Source organism: Crocodylus porosus, unplaced genomic scaffold (genome assembly GCF_001723895.1).
Source record: "Crocodylus porosus isolate Cpor-Errol unplaced genomic scaffold, CroPor_comp1, whole genome shotgun sequence".
NCBI lineage: Eukaryota > Metazoa > Chordata > Crocodylia > Crocodylidae > Crocodylus > Crocodylus porosus.
Window position 1 is genome coordinate 28,706,207 of NW_017728917.1, and position 19,964 is coordinate 28,726,170.

A 19,964-nucleotide genomic window follows, 5' to 3' on the forward strand; every position below is an offset into this window, starting at 1 on the left:
TTGCACCCTTCTAGTGCACCCACATCCCCCCACATCTTAGTGTCATCAGCAAACTTGAACAGGGTGCTTTCTACCCCGTCATCCAAGTCACTGATGAAGATGTTTCCCTGTAGCTACATTGGATTAATTACGTTGACTTCATAAAAGCTTCTCTCGTGTTACCTGATTATACCTAAAATCAGAATTGAGTCCATTATCGCTGAAGATTCACTACTACCTTTAAAAATTTTTTCATGTTCCTTGTGAAGGCCCCTTGGTATATATTACGATAGGATCATGGGAAAGTAGGACTGAAAGGGACCTCATCAGGTCATCTAGTCCAGCCCCCTGCTCAAGGCAGGTTCATCCCTGACTAAACCAGCTCAGCCAGGGGTCTGTCCAATGTGCTCTTGCAAATTTCCAGAGGTATAGATTCTACAGTTTCTTGAGGTGGCTTGTTCCAATGCACAACAACCCTCATAGTTAACCAGAATTAGTCCTGCTGCAACTTGAAGCTATTGCTCATAGTCCTATCCCATGTGGTCCCAGAGAAAAGCCAATTTCCATCCTTTCTTTCTAGAATTGCCCTTCACGTATTTGGAGACTTTTATCAAATCCCCCCTCAGTCTTCTCTTCTCCAGACTAAACAACCCTAGTTTACAGAAGATTCACAGAAGTTTAGGGCTGGAAGGGACCTTGTGAGATCATCAGGTTCAGCCACCATGCTCTGGGCAGGAAAGACTGTTGGGGTCAAATAACCCCAGAAAGGTGTATGTTCAGTCTCCTTTTGAAGATCTCCAGGGTAGGTGTCTGCACCATCCCAGCTGGGAGTCTATTTCAGAGTCTGGTCACACAAACCATGAAGTTTTTCCTTATATCCAATAGGAAAAACTTCTTCTAGGTGTTTATGACCATTGCTCCTGGTTTTCCCCCTGGGGCACTCTGGTGAACAATTGTTCACCAAGCTCCTGATGCTCTCCCTCGATATATTTGTAATCTGCCACCAAATCCCCTTGAAGTCTTCTCTTTTGTAGGCTGAACAGTCGCATATCCATCAGCCTTTCCTTGTATGGCTTGCTCTTCAGGCCTCTAATCATACAATTGGCACTTCTCTGGGCTTTCTCAAGCCTCTCTCAGTCTTTCCTCAAAGTCTTGTTTCTCAGGCCCATAATCATTTTCATTGTTCTGTGCAAACTGTCAACATCCCTCCTGAAGCCTAGGGCCCAAAACTGGACACAATACTCGAGGTGAGACTTCACTAGCAGTGTTCCCTCTAAGCTGTATGGCATGTGCAGCTGTGCTCGTGCCATGCTGCCAGACATGCCTGCACGGCTGTGGATGCCACACAGTTTAAAGGAAACATTGCTCACCACTACCGATAAGAATGGAAGATTCACTTCCCTTGACTTGCAAGTGATACTTTTGTTAATACAACTCGGTATGTGGTTTTTTGACAAGAGCACACTGTTGGCCCATATTCAGTTTGTGGCTTACTGTAATTCCCAAGTTACAGGGCCCGCCAATCTGGATTAATGCAATTATTCTGTCCCAAATGCAGGTCTTTGCACTTTTCCTTGTTGAATCTCATTTGACGGATTGTGGGCCATTTCTTCAATTTATACAGGTCATTCTGGATCTTAACCAAACGCCCGCTGGAGTGTCTAAAACTCCATTCAACTTTGCTAGGTGTGTACTTAGTCCTAATTAATAAATTAAACGATACTAGTCCTGGGGACAGATCCCCTTGTCTATCAGTATTATATTTTAGGGGTTGTGTGTGTGTGTGTGTGTGTGTATGTTTTTTAGGGTATATACATGCTGTCAGTATTATTTTGCATACATTATCCTCTATTATATGCTTCAGAATAACCTACCCAAACCTCCAGGCATCTTGCAATCATTATGTGATAGACTGTGTTTTCCTAATATTGTGTCTTAGGTCTGCACATCTGAACCCTGGGGCTAGGGACAGGCATTCAAAACACCTGAGCCTGAATTGATTCAATCTTTGTAGGCTAGTCTAACCTGGCTAGGCTAAACTGGTTTGTAACTGTACAGACATCCCCTCTGGACTGAAGAAATGCTGGGACATGCCTGCTGTAGCTCAGGCTAGAAGCTGGGGAACACTAGCACAGCCCTCTTTTCTATTCGACAGAGCTGAGCAGAGCGGGGGCGTGGCCAGGCCCCAGCATGATGCCCTCCCCCTCTTGATAACAGAGCATTGAGTTGCACAGGGCGTTGTTAGCATTTATCACCCCATCAGCAAAACAACAGCCTCTCTCATTGGCTCAAGCTCTTCCTAAACAACTTTTTCCAAGGAAGGATGGGAGGGGCACATGTAAATTTAGCCATGAGCTTTCATGCAGGTTCTGGCTGGAGCTCCTGCTCTCATGCAGCTCCAAAGCCCAGATAGTGAGTGCTGCCACTTCCACTTTTCCCCTCCTTTCCCCTACTGCTGAATTCAGTGAGAAAGGGGAGAGCAAACAGCAGCAGCGTTAACCTCCTTGGGCTCTGGAGCTGTGCATGGCCAGAGCCATTGCCCCAATCAGCTGGTGAACTCTCTGGTAAGAGCAGTGCCACTAGGCAGTTAGCTCAGAGCTCATGGCACATGTGCAGCGCAGCACAGTCAAAGTGTATGAGGTGCATCCTCCTTGCCCCATTCCTGGATCCACTACAGAGAGAAGATCTGTGCAAAACACAATCATTACAATGAATTTCCTACTGTTTTACCTCACACAGTTTTGGTGGTTTACTAAATAGGGATGAAAGATAGTATCAAGCTAAATTTACATGTGCATGAGATAAAATAAAGCCCATACTGGAAATGTTTGGAAAAAAATATATATGCATTTTGAGATGCAGTGTTTCCTATTAAATGCTAAATTAAAAAGGCAAACTTGATGTTTCTTCCTTAATTAACATACTTGTCTATAATGTTCATCACCAGACCCCTTGCCACCCCACAAGCCTTGTGATATCCCTATGAGGTAGGAAAGCATTATTTATTTTAGAACAGGAATAGAAATATTTTAACAGGAAAAACACCTTTCCTTCTATGCTTTCTACAAGCTACTTCAAAAATCTTCCTGTATACTGCCCGAAGAAACGGCCTGAATTCTGAGAGGGTACTCTTTTCCATATATAGTAAGTGTAAATTATTTATGACTGCTGTGTAATGGCGCTGGGCACATGTGACCCCATCACAGGATATGTTCAGCTACCTGGGGCTTTGCCCTTCCAGCAGCCTACATATATAGGCTCGGCCTGCCATCCAGAGTGCTATCCTCACTTTCCCATGTTCAGCCTCACTCAGAGTTGATAAATACAGTCTGTGACACTAAGTGACCCCCAAGAAACATTTTCCTTCTCCAGCTTTAAAACAAGACTACTAGCACTATTCTTGCAGCTGTTGAGAGTAAATATTTGTTTTTGGAAAGCAAGGATTTAGGTAAAATAGAGATCTCTTTTTGAAGGTTTGCAAAACTATACCCTGTCACTTAACCTGGCGGGGGCATTTACTTTTGTTGGGTTAGAAAATATCACTGGATTTTAGGCACAACCGTTTCTTTAATAGAAACAAAATAATTTGTCATGTATTTTCTTTCTATCAAGTGCTACACAGATTTGGTAGCTGGGCTTGTTAATTTTCATGAGTCTTTCAAGACTGAGATATCAGTATGCTAGCAAGTACAGGTGGCTCTAAGCTTATGCTGTATTTATTCTACACTGCGATCTCTGATTGGCAGTATGTTTTAGTACAGCTTCACTGCTCTGTGGATTGTCAAGACAACTGTCCCTAAAGGAGGATTTTGTACTGTGCATTTTCACTTTGCCATTTTTAATGGCTGCCCTAGAACAGCCTGTTGAAGTACTCAGCACTTGCTTCCTGAGCTGCCTCTGTTCAGTGAAACCATAAGTAAATACAAAGATCCTTGAAGTATACTGCACTTAGTGTTACAATGCTGAAGCTTCACTACGTCCCCAAATTACTTTGTGGTTAGGCCTAAGACAAAGAAGGTAGCAGTAAAATCTCTTTCAAAGAACCAGTTTTATGGTCAGGATGAGCGTGAGTTGAAGCTTAATGTTTTTAGTTGCTTCTTTCCCGGGGGTTAGGGGGAAGAAAAGGAAAGATGAAGAGCACATTGAGAACATAGCGGTTTTCATTTACAACGTCCTAATTAGCATTTTCTTTGCATACATTACAATATAATCAGCATTAGTTGCTGTCAGGAAATTCACAAACAGAAATTCTAGCAGAAATTACTCTCAGAAATTCCAGGATTTAAAAATAAATAATCAAGGTGATAAATATAGTAATTTCTTCTCAAAGTTATTGCTATGTGAGCAAAAAAAATGGAAATATATTCTGAAAGCCCTGTCATTTCAGGAGGTGGTCTCCTGCCAGCTCAGAAGTCTCTGTGGCATTCCCTCCCCTCCACCCCCCACCTTCCTTTTTTTTTTTTGGTCAGGCAAGGTTGTTTTGTATAGTGCTGTCAAGCTTTACCAAAAAAAAAGTTAAAATTCTGATGAGCACCAAAGATAAATGTTAATGATTTTTTTTTTTGGTGGGAGGGGGAGGTAAGGGGAGGAGTGGGAGGGTTGTTTGTTTGATTTTGCAAATTTGTTTTAGTTGAATAACATTTACAATCATTTCCTTCAGTGCTTTCGTTCTTATAGCAATATAAGGCCAAATGCTGTTCCTTTTACATCACCACTCCTTGCTGTGTTCCAGTTCAACTGAAGTCTGTGAACTAACAGCTGGGAATAGTTTGGCTACTGCAATAAGGAGCTCAAATATTGTTGTAGTTTAGCTGTGTCCTTCCTCAGGCAAAATTCCCATGCAACATGAGAGCCAATTTTGCTAACTGAATTTTGAAAATCTGGTATAGAAAAGTTCCCTATAGAAAGTTAAGCCTTAATTTTCTCTAACGTTGACTACCTAACCATCTGCTTTGGAGGAAGTTGAATAAACTGAGCTGGAACTTGATTTCAGTAAGAATCCCAGGATTTGGTTTCTCTAATATTGCTAGAGAGTCTGCTTTCAAATCTAACCATGCTGTTTCAAAAGTAATTTCAGGGGTACCATGCATATTGTTGCTGTCAAACAAACTCTAATGAATAAACACTGGGAGGGAGGGAAATTCTAGGATTCCTTTAAAAGAAACTTAACTGGAATGCACATCCTGTTCATACCGTCCTCTGAAATCTGTGCTCTGCTGTCTTCTGTTTATGCTTCCCGTGCCTGCTTCCTGGTTGCACATCTCTCGTGAAGAGTTGCCGGCTGTAAATGACAACACAAACCTGCTCATAGAAGCTTTCATTAAAACAATTTTTTTATTATTTGTGCTTTTCATTGTTAATTAAACAGCATATTATTACTCATTTATACACAGTGACTTTCAAAATAAACTTACACAAACTGTTTTCCAGACAATGTTGTGTTACTAATTTAGCCCCATAGAAATGAAGAACATGAATAAAATCAGAAACCAAAACTGAATCTTTAAATATACTTGATTATCCAGGCGTGTGGTCAGTTGGATGTACTTCATGGAGGCATGACTTAATTTTAGAGCTCCAAACCTTTTTTGAACCATGTTAAATAAAAGGTCACGGGAAATATTTTCTGTACCTCCAAAGATCCATTTTCAAAAAAGATTTAGTAAAAGTTTAATTCACTTTTATTACATTAAAAATATTATAAACCTACATCGCTGATGACTTTCAAACAGCTTTACAAAGCAAGAAGTCTACAACATGCCTGTTTCTCCTAACAACAAAACCAAAGTTATTAGAAGAATAAATAACAGCAGTCTGGATGTAAGAAGTAAGGTCACATTCAGGGTCTTTTCAACAAAACATTTGTTTTCCTTAGTAATGAATGTCATGACAGAGGTTTCTGCAAGGCCCCCCCGCTTCCTGCTCTCACCCCCAAGAACTATGTGCCCCATTTGTGCCATCATCATTCCTGCTGAAATGTCTTTCTTAATGGAAATCAGTGTAACTGTTTGTGAGTACACTAGTACTCAGTGTGAAAAAGGGTAACAGAATATTGGGCCCTATATTGACTCTTAAAAGATAAGAGTTCAAATTACTTGATGTTTCAAAAAGGCAGAAAATGTAAGCTGCTTTTATCATGTCTGTTCAAGCCAGAGGATTTAAATAGAAAATGCCACTAATATTTAGATTTCTTTTCTTTAAGCAGCTCTCAGCTAATTGCTTCTGTGCTCTATTCAGAATGAAAATGGTTTGGGATTTACACGGTGACTAAAAGACGATGAGTAGCTGTTATTTTGTACTGTTGTTCATTAGTCTGGCCCCAAATTCACTCTCAGCTGATGAAGTTGCTATGAGTGCCTGTGCAATGCTTGTTACAGAGACATTATTTCCCTGCAAGCCAATGAAAAACTGTCATCAAGGTTCCATTTTAGATTTTATCAATGTGTTCCTGTTGCCCTAGCAACTAGAATCAGCCTATCTCAGCGAGGCTTTATCTTGTGGCTTTTATAGCTGAGAGCTTGCTGCACTGTGCACCATGTGGTTCAGATGATTAGTTTTTCTTCACACAGACCTAACTGGCAAAGTGTGTTGGGAATAAGATAAGCATAATTTATTTTGTGAGTGGGGAGGGTCCACACTTTTGCTTGTCATTTTTTTTCTTGTCATAAGGAAGCCCACATTTTTCATAGGTGCTGGCAGACAATGGAGCAGATGTGATTCACACCAGAGGAGCTAACTAAAAGAGTTATTCGCTGCTTGCTTAGGAAACGGAGGAGTTGCCATGTGATGAGATCTTAGCAGTACTGTGATTATAGGGTGGTTATACTCTGATCTGACTGAGATAATTGCTTGCAGTTTCCTAAAGGTTGTGAGTTTCAAGGATGGTTTTCAAGGGCCATTCACAAATTCTAACTGGAATACGTGTTAGTTGTTTGTACAGAGGGCTTTCAGAATGGCCTAAAATAGAAAAGAGAAGTGGGATTTCTGTGTAATAACAGCTATCTTGTTATTTTAGAGACTTTTGGAAAGATAAGCTGAAAACAGGATCAAAGAGCAGTGTCGACGAATTTCTACACTTTGTGCCGCTGGCTCTTTGTATTGAAGTAGTGTACTGTAACTGTGCAGGTGCAGTATCATGTGGATGGGTAGCTGCATATAGAGGTAGCAATCAGAAGCACTTATGCTGCAGCAATAAGGAGAGGAACATATTGGGCTGGATTTGAGTTGGTCAAATCGCAATAAAAAGAAGTACAGTATTGCACTGCAGACTACAGTTGCTGCAGCAGAACAGTTTGAAAATGCTGAAATTAAAGGCTTTCTGCTTGGATTATTGGCAGTTTTTATGTCTTCAGCCTCTTCACGGTTTTTACAAAAGGTAAGAAAACATTTATTCTGCATCCCAGAACTGAATGATTGCACATCGTGTCACCAGTGCATTTACTTGCTATTTTGTTCAGTTGTTGGAAGGTAAGAATGTGGTCAGGAGAGAAAGGGAGCATTAGGAAAATGAATGCAAACTTGTGTTGAATGTTATAAAGCTCCTTTGTATGACATAGCAATCAGCCACTTTTGTCTTGTGTCTGCAAATGTGGAAAGTGGTGGTGGTGTTTGTTGTTAACATTTGTGTTAAGTCAAATCAACTCAGAAGTAATAAATGAGTTTCCGTTATCTATATTATTTTTCTCCTCAAGCATAAAAGCTGCTGCTGTTTGGATTATAGAGCATAAATAGTGTTAGGAGAGTAATTGGAATGTCATGGAAATGTATTTAATGCAGATAAGACTTTTTCTTGCAGCAATATTCAATAATACCACAGTTCATCTTTCTTTTGTGATCCAGAATAAAGTACACATCACAGTCATTCAAAGCAGTGGCACTTCACCGAGGCAGGTCTGACAGAGAGCTTAAGTGATTGATGGTGGGTTGTGATCATAAAGAATAGCACTGGGTGTCAGATGCATTGAGCTTGTCTGTTAATGGAACAGCAAAATAAGCAATTCCATTTAACATGTACCCTGAACTTATCCTCATGCTTTTCATCTAAACTTCAGTTTTCTCACTGTACAGAATAAGTTACTAACTGGAAAAAATAAAAACATGAAATATATGCAGCTGAATTTTCTTCTTGGGTATCATCCAAAGTAAAAAAAATTAGAATGCTCCTTATTTGATTCTTTAAAAAAATGGTATAATTAAAAAAAAAATAGCATTCTGTCCTTATTCTGTACACTGTATTGTGTCTATTGTCAGCCCACAAAGTGCTTTGTAGTAAATGCTAATTGCAGCTGAATTTTTCACACAGTGATTAAAGGCTGGGGAAGGAAACTATTCTGATCTTTTCCAATGAATTAGGGTCCCTCCGTCCCCCATTTAAAATTCTGTGAGATGGGATCAAATTCAGGATTGGCATCCTGCAAATATTTGGGAAGATAGCTTTATATTCCCCTTTTGTTGGTTTTGTTGTTGTTCTGGTTTCTTTTTGTTTTTGCTTTTTTACAAGTTTTGTATCTAAGCAGAAAGCTTCCAAAATTAGTCATATGCTTCAGGAGATTTTGTCATGCACAAATGAAATAGGACTTATTATATCTCTATCCTCTTGCATCTGCCAACTAAACCTGGTACTGTTTTCCCAGCCTATTGTGATGTCTTCCTTTTGTGCTAGGAAACAATGATGTGTTAGAAATGCAGCCTGACAGTAAGGTAGACAGTAATATATATCTAAATATAACTTTGTCTTGGGTGGGTTCTTGGCTAATTTTCAGTTTTCAAGCAAGCTACCCTAGAGTTGCCTTGTGTCCCTTGGTAGCTGAGAGTCCTGGATTCACTTCTATACAGGTCATATATTTGTGCATTTAGGCTCCAAACCTAGAAGGTTCACCAAGACAGGCTCAGTTGCAGGACAGGGTCCATAGGCATTCAAAATAGAGAAAAAAAAAACTAAGGAAACTCTCAACTTTCTCACATTTTTGTCAGAAAATAGAAGAGCTTAATGAGGAATTAAGCGTTGCTTTTTAAACCAGGGTGAAAAAAGTGTGTGAAAAGCAAGTTGCCCAGAATGAATAATGAAGGTAAACGCATGCCTCATTTTCTTGCGACTTTTAATTATTCTTCATTAGTGATTTAAAATATATGTAAAATGTTCTTGGACTGCAGCCAAAGACTGGGGAATTGGGTGGGGAGGGGGAGGCATAGGTCTTTAATTTAAATTAAGTTACCCAAAATGGAATTTTGATTAACATTTCCATTATATGGTGCTCAACACAAAGATATTTGGCAGAAACATTATGGGTGCCACTAGGTAGCGTATGTAAAAGAGGAGGATTCAGGCCTACACATAATGCTCCCTTGAGATTTAGGTGTGGGGCCTGGCTAGCAAGCCCAGTGATGATCGACTTAGGGAAGCAAGGTGAAATCCTCATCCCTCCCTCTCCATGTGGAAGTAGTACTATCAGTAGCATATTTAGACTCTTGGTGGCCCTGGGTGAACTTTTAGTATTGGGCCCCACTTCGCCAGAGATAATGATAATAATAATCTGACAATTGGGGGGGGGGCATTTTTGAGCTCCCTTTCTGTCTGGACCCTAGGCAGCCTCCCAGTTTGGCATTGCCTGTGTCCAGCTCTGAGTGCTATTAGCATCAGTTCTTGTTTAAAACAGGAGTTACAAACATTGCAGAACATATTGTTCTTTTCCTCATGTTAGCCATGCTGTCCTATTTTGGCAGAAGGCTCTAAGACATGCTATTCAGCCACGAGTACTCTGCTTGGTGCGCACACACCCTTGTGCACCTGACTCTCAGGAGTACAGCTGAGCAAGCAGTGTGGTACAGGCTACATTACTAACCTCTTTCCACTGTGGAACATTTGGCCATAGTATAATGCGATTTTCAGATTTGTATTACTCAGCAGTATTACGCTATGTTTTTTGTCAGGTTAATAACACACTGGCTTGCTGTTTCAAATTCAGTAATCAAGTTGTGCAGCTTAGTGGCTGTTAGTCAGTCAAAATTTACATGGTCACAGTACTGCATAAGAATTCACTAACACACACCTTTTGTCAACATGGAAGCTTGGGGCCTTCTTACACATTACACTTAGCACATGTTACATTTAGGCCACAGTAAGCATTAATAGAGCTGAGAAGGTTCTGAGCAGTTGCACATTAATGCTTACTACAATTTAATTATAGATTGTAGAACTGCACAGGAGTCTTGACTTGAAGTTCAGCTGGTCTCAGCACTAAGACTGTACAGGAACCAATTCAAATTCTGATGCAGCAAGCGCCTGGGAGTGACACTGGCACAGCATGGGAGTTGGTTCTAGCCTTCGCACTGCATGGAAGTCTTGAACTGGTTCCCGTGCCATTTGGAGACTGGATACCAGTGTTGCTTTTAGCCCCCGCACTGCACTGGAGCCTTGAAGCTACAAGGCTCTGAGCCATTGGGGTTGGGGGGGAGAGGGGCTGGGAGCCCAACAGTTGTTTATCAAGCTCTTAGCCTCCATACTGTAGCAGAGCCTTGAACGACACCCCTCTGCTATGGAGCTTTGCCCCGGAATTTCACTGGAGTCTATTCAAGACTCCAGTACCATCCCAGGGGGGGTAATCAGGCTCGCCGCTTTTCTCGGGCAGAGCCTCCCTCCCCAGGCTGCTGCAGGGCTTCCTGCAGAGCCCCTGAGCTGCACAGAAACCAGTGCTTTGCTCCGTGGCTATAGGGGCAGCAACTAAAACTCCTTCTTGGAGTTTTAGTTTTGCTGTGCTCAAGTCATTTAAGGAGCATTATGCTGCCGAATTAATGCGCAATATGCTGCCAAGGTGTGCAAATACTGACACCATTAAAGTGGTGCAAAAGCATTTAGCCCACTTTAAAGTATCATGCACACATGCCCCTCATTTCATCTACACACGACCCAAGACTCCAGTGCCAGCCTGGGGCTGTGACCAAAAAACAGCTGATTTTTAGTCTCAGCCTGGGAACCTACCAGAGCTGGTTGGAGACTCCTATGCAGTCCTGGGGTAGGACCCCCAATCAGTGGATTGTGGTTCCCAGCCCCAGGACCACAATTGATTTTTATTATCTCTCTGGAGTAGTCACAACTGAATGTAACAAGTTTTAATATAATAGGAAGATTATCTTTGTTTCAAAAGATGTAACTGTATAATATGAGAGCATTTAGCACAGGGGTCAGCAGCCCCCACTGCAAGTGTCAAAGTGGTACGTGAAAGCTTTTTGCTTGGCATACATGCCTCGGGGCAGATGGCATGGAAGGGGCCAGGCATAGGCAGACGGAGAAAAAAAAACTGGGGATGCTGAGTGTGCACGTGTCGCCCCAGCAGGTAAGTCTGCAGAGGAAGGGCTGTGGGGTGGGGAGGAGTGGGGCTGGGGCTGGGGCAGGTGCTGCCCAGCTGGGGTGGGCATGGGATGGAGCCATGGCTTGTCTGGGGAGCAGGGGTGGTGGCTCCCGTTGCTGCATGTGCCCTGGGAGGTCATGGGGGCATGTGCTTCTGGATCTGCATGGGCCAGAGCAGGCTGCCACTGTGGGATGGGGCTAGGGCTGTCCTGGGCTCATCCGGGGGGGGTTGGGCCCATGTCCTCAGGGTGGGTGGCAGTGGTGCTGGGAGTGGGGGGAGATTGGGGGACTATGGTGAATTTTGGGGTGGCTGCTGCCCCTCCCCAGAGTTCCTCTCCCAGCGCCACTGTTGACCACCCTGAGTGCAGCTCAGCCCAGAATCTCCCCCTCCTGAGAAGAGCCCGGCACAGTCCTGGCCCCAGCCTACAGTGAAAGTCTGCCCTGCCCCGCCCTGCACAGGCCACCCTCCCCCCCTTGCAGTCTTGCACCCCACCCTGGCTGTGCAGCTCTGGTCCCTCCCCCAGCCCCACTCCCCTTTTCACCACTGCACATGTGCCTCTCTCTACCACTGCTGCAGCCACTGGAAGCCTGCAGGTGGGCTACCTTGTGGCCCTACCACTGCTCTTGGTATGACAGTTTAAGCACTCGTGGTGCTCAGGTGAGGTCCCAGAGGACTGGAAAAGGGCCAATATGGTCCCTATTTTCAAGAAGGGGAGGAAGGAGGATCCGGGTAACTATAAATCAGTTAGTTTCACCTCTATCCTTGGGAAAACCCTTGAAAAAATTATCAAGAATCACATTTTTAGGAGTCCAGCAGGTAATATAATGCTGCAGGGCATCCAGCATGGGTTCATAGCAGGTAGATTTCTGCCTGAGTAACCTTGTTTCTTTCTATGACCAGGTCACTAAATGCTTAGATGCAGGAGTTGAGGTAGATGCCATCTACTTGGACTTTAAGGAGTCCTTTGACATGGTATCCCATTTTATTCTTATAAACAAATTGAATGGCTGTGCCATAGAAGATTACACAGTCGTGTGTGGCAAATTGGCTTAAGGGTCATACCTGAGAGTGGTGGTGGATGGGTGGGTGTTGACCTTGAAAGATGTGGGCAGTGGGGTCCCCTAAGGCTCAGTCCATGGGCTGGTACTGTTCAATATCTTCATCAGTGACTTGGATGAGGGCATGGAAAGCACTCGGGCTTCCAAGGGAGGTGGTGCTGTCCCCTACCTTGGGGGTCTTCAAGAGGAGACTGGACAAGCACCTGGCTGGGGTCACATGATCCCAGCACTTTTTCCTGCCACTGGCAGGGGTAGTGGCAATGTGTAGGGGGTGCATGTGTAACCCCTGGGAATGCCAGTACACCTCCTGATGGCTGTGGTCATTTAGGTGATGGGCAGGGGGGCAGGCAGGAACCCCGGTGCCCTCCCTGCAAGCACCAGCCAATTGTTGCACTCGCTGCAGCCGCTTTTGAGAGTGGCTTGCTCCCAGAAGCAGCAGCAGCCACTCCTGGAAGCGGCTGCAGTGAGTGTAGTGATTGGCCGCAATGATCAGCTGTCGTGGGATCCCCTGGGGGGACACCCCCACACACACACCACAAGATTTCCTGCAGGGGACCCTCCCAGTTAGCAGGATTGCCTGTGGGGGACCCCCCCACCCCAGTCGGTGGGACAGGTTGCAAGGGGGGTATGTGCCCTCCCTGAGTAAGGCTGCACCAGTCGCCCATGGGCAGGGGGTCAGACTTGAAGATCCATTGAGGTCTCTTCCAACCCTAGCATCTATGAATATTATGTTCTGAGTCTGCACTGTAAGCTTGCCCAATAGCTTTTGGATTGATAGAAACATTTTTTTACACCTGCCCAAAAATAATGTGTAAAATCCTGGTTAGAAATGTTATTCCATGGGCTCTGTGTCTTTACATACAAATTTTTTGTTCTCTTGTTTCAAGGATATAAAAAATAAGCCCTTGTTTTTGAGTAATGACATTAATCCCAAAATGACTGTCTGTACATAGGCATTTTTTTTCAGAAAATGGAAGGATTTAGTGAAGAATTAAGCAAGGAATTTTGGAAAAATGAACAACTCACCCCTGATTTTCATGGGTATTTGAGGATGAATGTGTCATGTTTAATCAGAGGATTATGATGAGGAATTGTAGAACCATATGACTTCAGATTTAGAATGTGAAAATAAAGGTTCTCTTTACTTTTAGCCAATTCAGTGGTACATCCTAAGGTGCTTCTACCAGCTGATATGTGATAGTCCTAGTGTGAAATGTTACCATTAGCGCTGTATTAAAGATACAGCATAAGATGATAAAATCTGTCATTCGTGGTGACAAGGGTTAGCTCCCCAACTTTTTTCAGGTTGTTCTTGGTAGCAGATTCTTATATAATATACGTAATACCAGCTAGAGAAACTTCAGAGCACTGCAACTTAATCCGGTTGCTTGACCAAAACTTAGATTTATATTTTTCAGTTCATGTTTAATTTTTAAGTAGCAATAGACCGACAAAACGTCTGGCCACTAAATCTAAACAAGCAGAAATCCCCATTTTAGAACGCTCAGAGTCCTTTTAAACAATGTTTGTTTTTAGCTTTGACAGGAGGTGGGATGGGTGAGACTCAAGTTTTACTCCTCATAAAATTCCGGAAAGCAGGCATTAATTAAAATTATATTTCTGACCATCTCCAGCTAGGACTGGTAATTCTGACTTTCTTTTAGGTCCTGATTCAGAATAGACCAAAGCATAAGCTTAAATCCAGTCCCAATTCAAGACATTTTGAAGAGCATGCCTGTATTTCAGGATTTTTCTTATTTTCAAATATTTTCCTAAATTGGTGCGTTAAGTATAGGTGGCATATAACTAACTAAACAAATGTTTAGCAACGTAAGTCACTGAAAGAGTAGCCACTAAAAATAGCTACCCTTAATATCTTACAGAACTCGGCACCTTTAGCTCTTTGCTGTTTTCCTACTCAGGCTCTGCTAACACTAAATTTATAGGACATGAAGCCATTAAAGGAGTAATTAGCTTTAATTTAGATGCAGTTTGAAAGGAAGGCACAGATGCTCTAGATGATTCTAGATGGTGGTTGTTCTCTAGATTTTTTCTTTGTTTAAAAACATGCTTCGTTGGCTATTATGGAGCTACAGTCCTTATTGGCGGTACCTAAACAGTGGTACTAATAGTTTAAGACAATGTTATGTAGGCTCATACATGCATGACAACTTGGCTATTATATAAAGAAATAAGACTGTGTAAGCAAACAGCAGCATGAAAACATGGATAATGACCCCACCATTGCCTGCTATTCTACAACACTGCAAAAGGAATGCAGCATTTGCATTCTATTTCCATTATAAAAGAAAGTGGTATGGTCAAGAAAAAATACCTAGATAAGTTATGTGCTATATGATAATGCACACCCATGAAACAATAACCATGAACTAACCTAAAAGACAAATCATAGTCACAATGAGTCTCCAAAGGAAAAGATTACTCAGTCTGCATATTTTATTTACACTATATGTAGTCCAGAAGACTAGAGAACGTCCTTTGCTTTTAGAGATTAATGTCATTCATATTATTATCTTTCTGCTTACTTTAAATAATAAGTTCCTTTTACTATCTGTTTTGAACACAGCAATGGAAACTAGATGGAAAAGTAACTAAAGTTTTGTCTTGAAATTGTGTCTACAATTTACCATATATGTTGCTAGGAACAAATAGTATGCTTTCACTTGACAGTGACTTCATCCAGAACAAGGCTGTGAGTCATAACGTCTGCAGCAAAGCTCCCTTGGGAGGTTAATATTTGGCAAAGTTGATGTAACTGAAGAACAGCTGAGAGGATAAAAACTCTCCCCCACCCTCCACACCTTTTACCATCTCTCAATATGTATCAATACTTACAGTACGTTTTGAAGAATTCTCCTTATTTTGGCAGGGAAAATGATGTGATGATACCCACAAATAAAATATCTTAAGGACCAAAATATTATAAAACAGCAAACATACTTTTAAAGTGAGCAAATTCTTCTTTACACTCCAGAAAGTTAAAGTGAATCAATGACAAGTATGAAGGCAATTCACTTGACATAAGTCATGTTAAATACCTGTGTGGACACGGGTGTCCTCTTGTAAATGAGGCTAACAATGCTACTAGCCTTCTAGATGCATTTTTTTGTTGCTCTTGTCCTTTGTGGCTTAGTATTGGAACTTAAAGTGTGAAGGTGAGAGAGAGATTATTTCCGTCTTTTTAGTAATAAAATAGACTATAATGTACAGGTAATGACGAGGAGTAGGTGAACTTAAATCTTGGATATTTTGTAAAAGTAGAACGAAAACTAGGGGTGCACTGATAAAGATTTTCTTGGCAGATACCGATAGCCAGTTATTAACCAACTATATTGGCTGAGCCGATAACCAATTTATTTTAAAATGCAAAGCATTTGAAGTACTGACATTAAATAAACCTTTTCTTTTATGTGCTCCAGCAGCCTCCTGCATCACATGTATCAGCACCTTGGTGCTTAAAAACGGTGGTGGAGGTGCTTGAACTAAAGCTCATTAAATGAGATTTAGTTTAAGTGCTGCTGCCACCATTTTTAAGCACAGGGATACTTTTAAGCAGAGGGTGGATGCAGGCTGCTCACTGTGGGCTCAGGACTCTCCACAATGTGTGCCCCACAACTTGCTGCCCCCCCAGTGCTGCCAGGTAGGCAGAGGGTATGCAGCCAGTGTGGGACTCCCAAGGGAAAGGCAGCAGAGTGGAGAGCCCTGAGCCCACAGCGAGCTGCCTGCATCTGTCCTGCGCACAAATTTAGGCATGCTTCCCCAGGGGGGTGTGCAGTGGTGGGGAGCTGGCCCCCCACAGCCTTTGGACGAGCCGCCCATGACTGCATCCCACCGCAGGTCCCATGCACTATCCTGGCTGGGCAGTGCCCCCCAGCCCCTACCCCGCTGCCTACCTTACCATAGGGGCCTTGATTTACACCCCACATACACCTTCCCTTCCATAGACTTACCTGCAGGGAGCTGCTTTCCATGCTGCCTAGCTGTATTCCTGGCAACATGTGTGCTGTGCACATACACACAGCGCCCTTTGTCTCACTCCCAGCGGCTCCAAGCAGGACCCCTTGCAGGCTGAAATGCTGTCCACATGCAAGGGGAAATATGCCATTTTCCAAGGGAGCTCAGGCATCCAGGGGGCTAGCCCTGTGGGGGAGAGGGAACTCAGGTGTCCAGAGCCCCAGCCAGAAGGTATAATTATGGGTAAACATTATCAGCTACAACAGCCAAAAAAGGCCACTAGCCAATAATGTCATTTGCCCTTTTATCAGTGCCAATCTGAGGCAACAGATATATTGGTACATCTCTAAAGAAAACTATATAACTGTTTTTGTTGTCGTGGTCCCTTCTGTGCACCTTTTAAGTTGCATATTTTGAAGGAGGAAACAAGTAATGACTGTTAGCGATGCATCTTCACAGCAAGGTTACCCTGGGTGATCTATCCTTTAGACAGGGTTGTTCAACTGGTGGCCTGCGGAGCTATGCTGTCCAGCCTTCAGAGCTTCCCACAGGTCCAAAACTTTGGTGGCAGGGGAGCAGTGGCAGCTCACTGCTACTTCCTGCTGTCGTATTTCCAGACTCTGTGGGAGGGCAGGGTGAGTCCCACTGGCCAGATAGTATGACCCTGTGTGCTAGATTTAACACACTGGGCCAATCAGGAGAGCGAGGGGTCGTGCCAAGTTGACCAGAGCCGATCAAAGCAGCATGGGACAGTGCAGGGCCAGCTACTGTGAGTCAGGGAGGGGCAGTGCAGGGCTGAGCAAGGTGGCACAGAGCAGCACAAGTGGGACAGGCAGAGGCAGCACTGAGTCCAATCCCGATATGCAGAGCCCAATCTAGCCTGCAGAGTGGACCCATATCACTTTGGCATGTAGGACCAAAAGACTGAGCCCCACTGCTTCAGATACCTACTTCACTGGGTTACTCAGACTCCAGAATAAGACTCGAATTGCTTCACTGCCCTGTGTCTACCTTGGCATACTGCCACTTGCTGTGTGGCAGAAAGATTTCAGTATTTCTTAATTGTAGCCAAGCCTGTACATTATTCTCTTACTTTGGAGAGGCTGAGGGACCTTGCTATGCTTTAGTCTCGTCATCCTTGGCAAAATGATTAAACATCCCCCACAAAAATCTGGGAGATTTTATATCTGTGAAGCAGTTTGGTAATTTTTCACAAATGATGCTGAATAAATGTAAGGCACTATTGATAACTACAAGGCAGTTGATTCTCCTTATCCTAAAGAGAAGTGATGGCAAGTCTAGTTTCAGATGAGCAACCAAAGCTCTGAGTTTATTTTTGTATTTTTCTTCTCCAAATATTCAGTGCTGTTCCATCACTCTCACTTTCACTATAGTATCTAAAAAGCCAGCCAGACTGTTCTGTTTCCAAAGTATTTTCTTCCCCTGCTGTCTCAAAATAGAAGATGGATCCCATCATCAATACAACTTCTGTCTTCCATTCTCCCAGCCTGCACTCCACTTTTATTTTTTTTCCAAAGCAAAAGACTTCATCCCAGGATTCAGTGAAGATGTCTATGCTGAGACTCACAGATTTGGAATTTAAGCTACCTGCCCTTTAGCTATCCCCAGAGCATGTCACTTGTAAGGTGGTTCTTTCACTATCATGGTGCCTACTGCACTCATAAATGCAACCAATAGGCTTTTAAATTTTAATTGTATATTTGGCTGTGGACCCAACAGAGGAATTGATGGCTTTCTGGTTTTCCTCTGATAACTTTCCAAGGTAAAGTGAGTGGTGGAGTGGAAAGAGTCAAGTAAAAGACTCATGAGAGAGACTGTCAGAAGTTGCAAGTGCTATAGAGGGTCTATTGGAAGTAGCACAATTTGCCTAGTTTAGATTGTTAAAGGGTGAGGAGAGATGCCCCTTACCCAGACTTCAAAAACAGTCTGGTTTTCATAATAGAAATGGGGTTTGGATGAGTTGTTACAGCTTAACCATCCATTAGACACCACAGACCAAATGTTCTAGTAAATCATTGAAAAAATGAAAGAAGAAAGTGTGAAAATGCTCTGCAAACGCCTTGTTTTCTAGAAAGTTAATAAAAGGCTAAAGTCAGAGACTGAAGGTAATATAACAAAAATTCAATTTTAATTGTACAGTTTTTAAAAATTCTTCAAATTGGAAGAATTACACAATAAAAAGTAAAAAGGAACAAGTTTAAATAAAATGTGCTAAATGTGACCACTCATTACAAATAACAGTTTTAAAGATACTGTAGACCTCCATCTAACCCAGGAGGTGCACAGTCCCACCAGGGGAGATGCCTTGTTGGACCTGGTGCTGGCCACGAGTGACGACCTGGTGAGGGGACTGCGGGTGTTTGACCACCTGGGCGACAGTGATCGTCGCCTGCTGGAATTCACCATCCAGCGCAAGGTGGCAAAGGCCTACAGCAAGACAGCAGCCCTAGATTTCAGGAGGGCAAACTTCAATGAGATGAGGAGAATAGTTGGGGAAGCACTGAGGTCCCAGAGGGGAAGGAAGCCAGATGTCCAAGAAGAGTGGTCGCTTCTTAAGGAGATGATCCTCCAAGCCCAAAAGGAGGTAATCTCAACATGGATCAAATGATGGAGGGCGCAAAAGCCCCCATGGCTTACCAAAAGTATCCAGGAATGTCTTCTAGCTAAAAGGGAGGCGCACACCCAATGGAAGGGAGGGGCCATCACCAGGGAGGATTATACTGCGGTTGCTGGGGGTTGCACGGGGGGCAGTCAGGAAGGCCAAGGCGGAGATGGAACTGGGACTAGCTTCCCAGATCAAGGACAACAAGAAGTCCTTTTTTAAATACCTAGGGGGCAAAAAGAAGGTACTGGCTAACGTGGGGCCTCTGCAAGACACACTGGGAAATTTGGTCATCACACCAGACGAGAAAGCTAACTTATTTAGTGACTTCTTTGCTTCCATTTTCCTGAGCAGGGACTGGATCAGCCCCCCCCACTGGGTGCCCCTAGGGGCTGGGGGAGGCGCACCTAGGCCAAGGGTCAGTGAGGATCTAGTCAGAGAACTTCTGGAGGGACTGGATGTATTTAAATCAGCTGGTCCGGATGATCTCCACCCCAAAGTGCTGAGGGAATTAGCTGAGGTCACTGTGGGACCCTTGGCACGGCTTTACGAGCGCTCATGGTGTTCTGGTGTGGTGCCAGAGGACTGGAAGAGGGCCAATGTGGTTCCCATCTTCAAAAAAGGGAGGAAGGAGGACCCAGGAAACTGTAGGCCAGTTAGTCTTATCTCAATCCTGGGTAAGATTTTTGAGAGAATTATTCTGGCGCATGTCCACGAGGGGCCAGCAGGAGAGATTATGCTTAGAGGCAACCAACACGGGTTCATTAGAGGCAGGTCCTGTCAGACCAGCCTGGTGGCCTTCTACAACCAGGTCACCAAATCCTTAGATGCAGGGGTAGCAGTGGACATGGTCTTCCTGGAGTTTCAGAAGGCCTTCAACACCATCTCTCACCCTATTCTCATTAAAAATCTGGGGAACTGTGGTGTCAACACCTGCACAATCAAATGAGTTGCCAACTGGCTGGCGGGCCGCACCCAGAG

The 19,964-nt window shown here is 43.4% G+C and overlaps 1 protein-coding gene and 1 long non-coding RNA gene across 2 annotated transcripts in view; one reads left to right on the plus strand and one right to left on the minus strand.

Annotated features, from left to right (window-relative positions):
• The window catches only part of IQSEC1 (IQ motif and Sec7 domain 1), a 321,727-nt gene that overhangs the window by 53,926 nt on the left and 247,837 nt on the right, over positions 1 to 19,964 (plus strand). The window lies entirely within an intron of this gene.
• The window catches only part of LOC109311354, a 48,355-nt gene that overhangs the window by 18,479 nt on the left and 9,912 nt on the right, over positions 1 to 19,964 (minus strand). Inside the window, exon 2 of the long non-coding RNA XR_002101487.1 lies at positions 5,150 to 5,260. This is a non-coding gene — a long non-coding RNA (uncharacterized LOC109311354). The remainder of the gene's footprint in view (positions 1 to 5,149; positions 5,261 to 19,964) is intronic.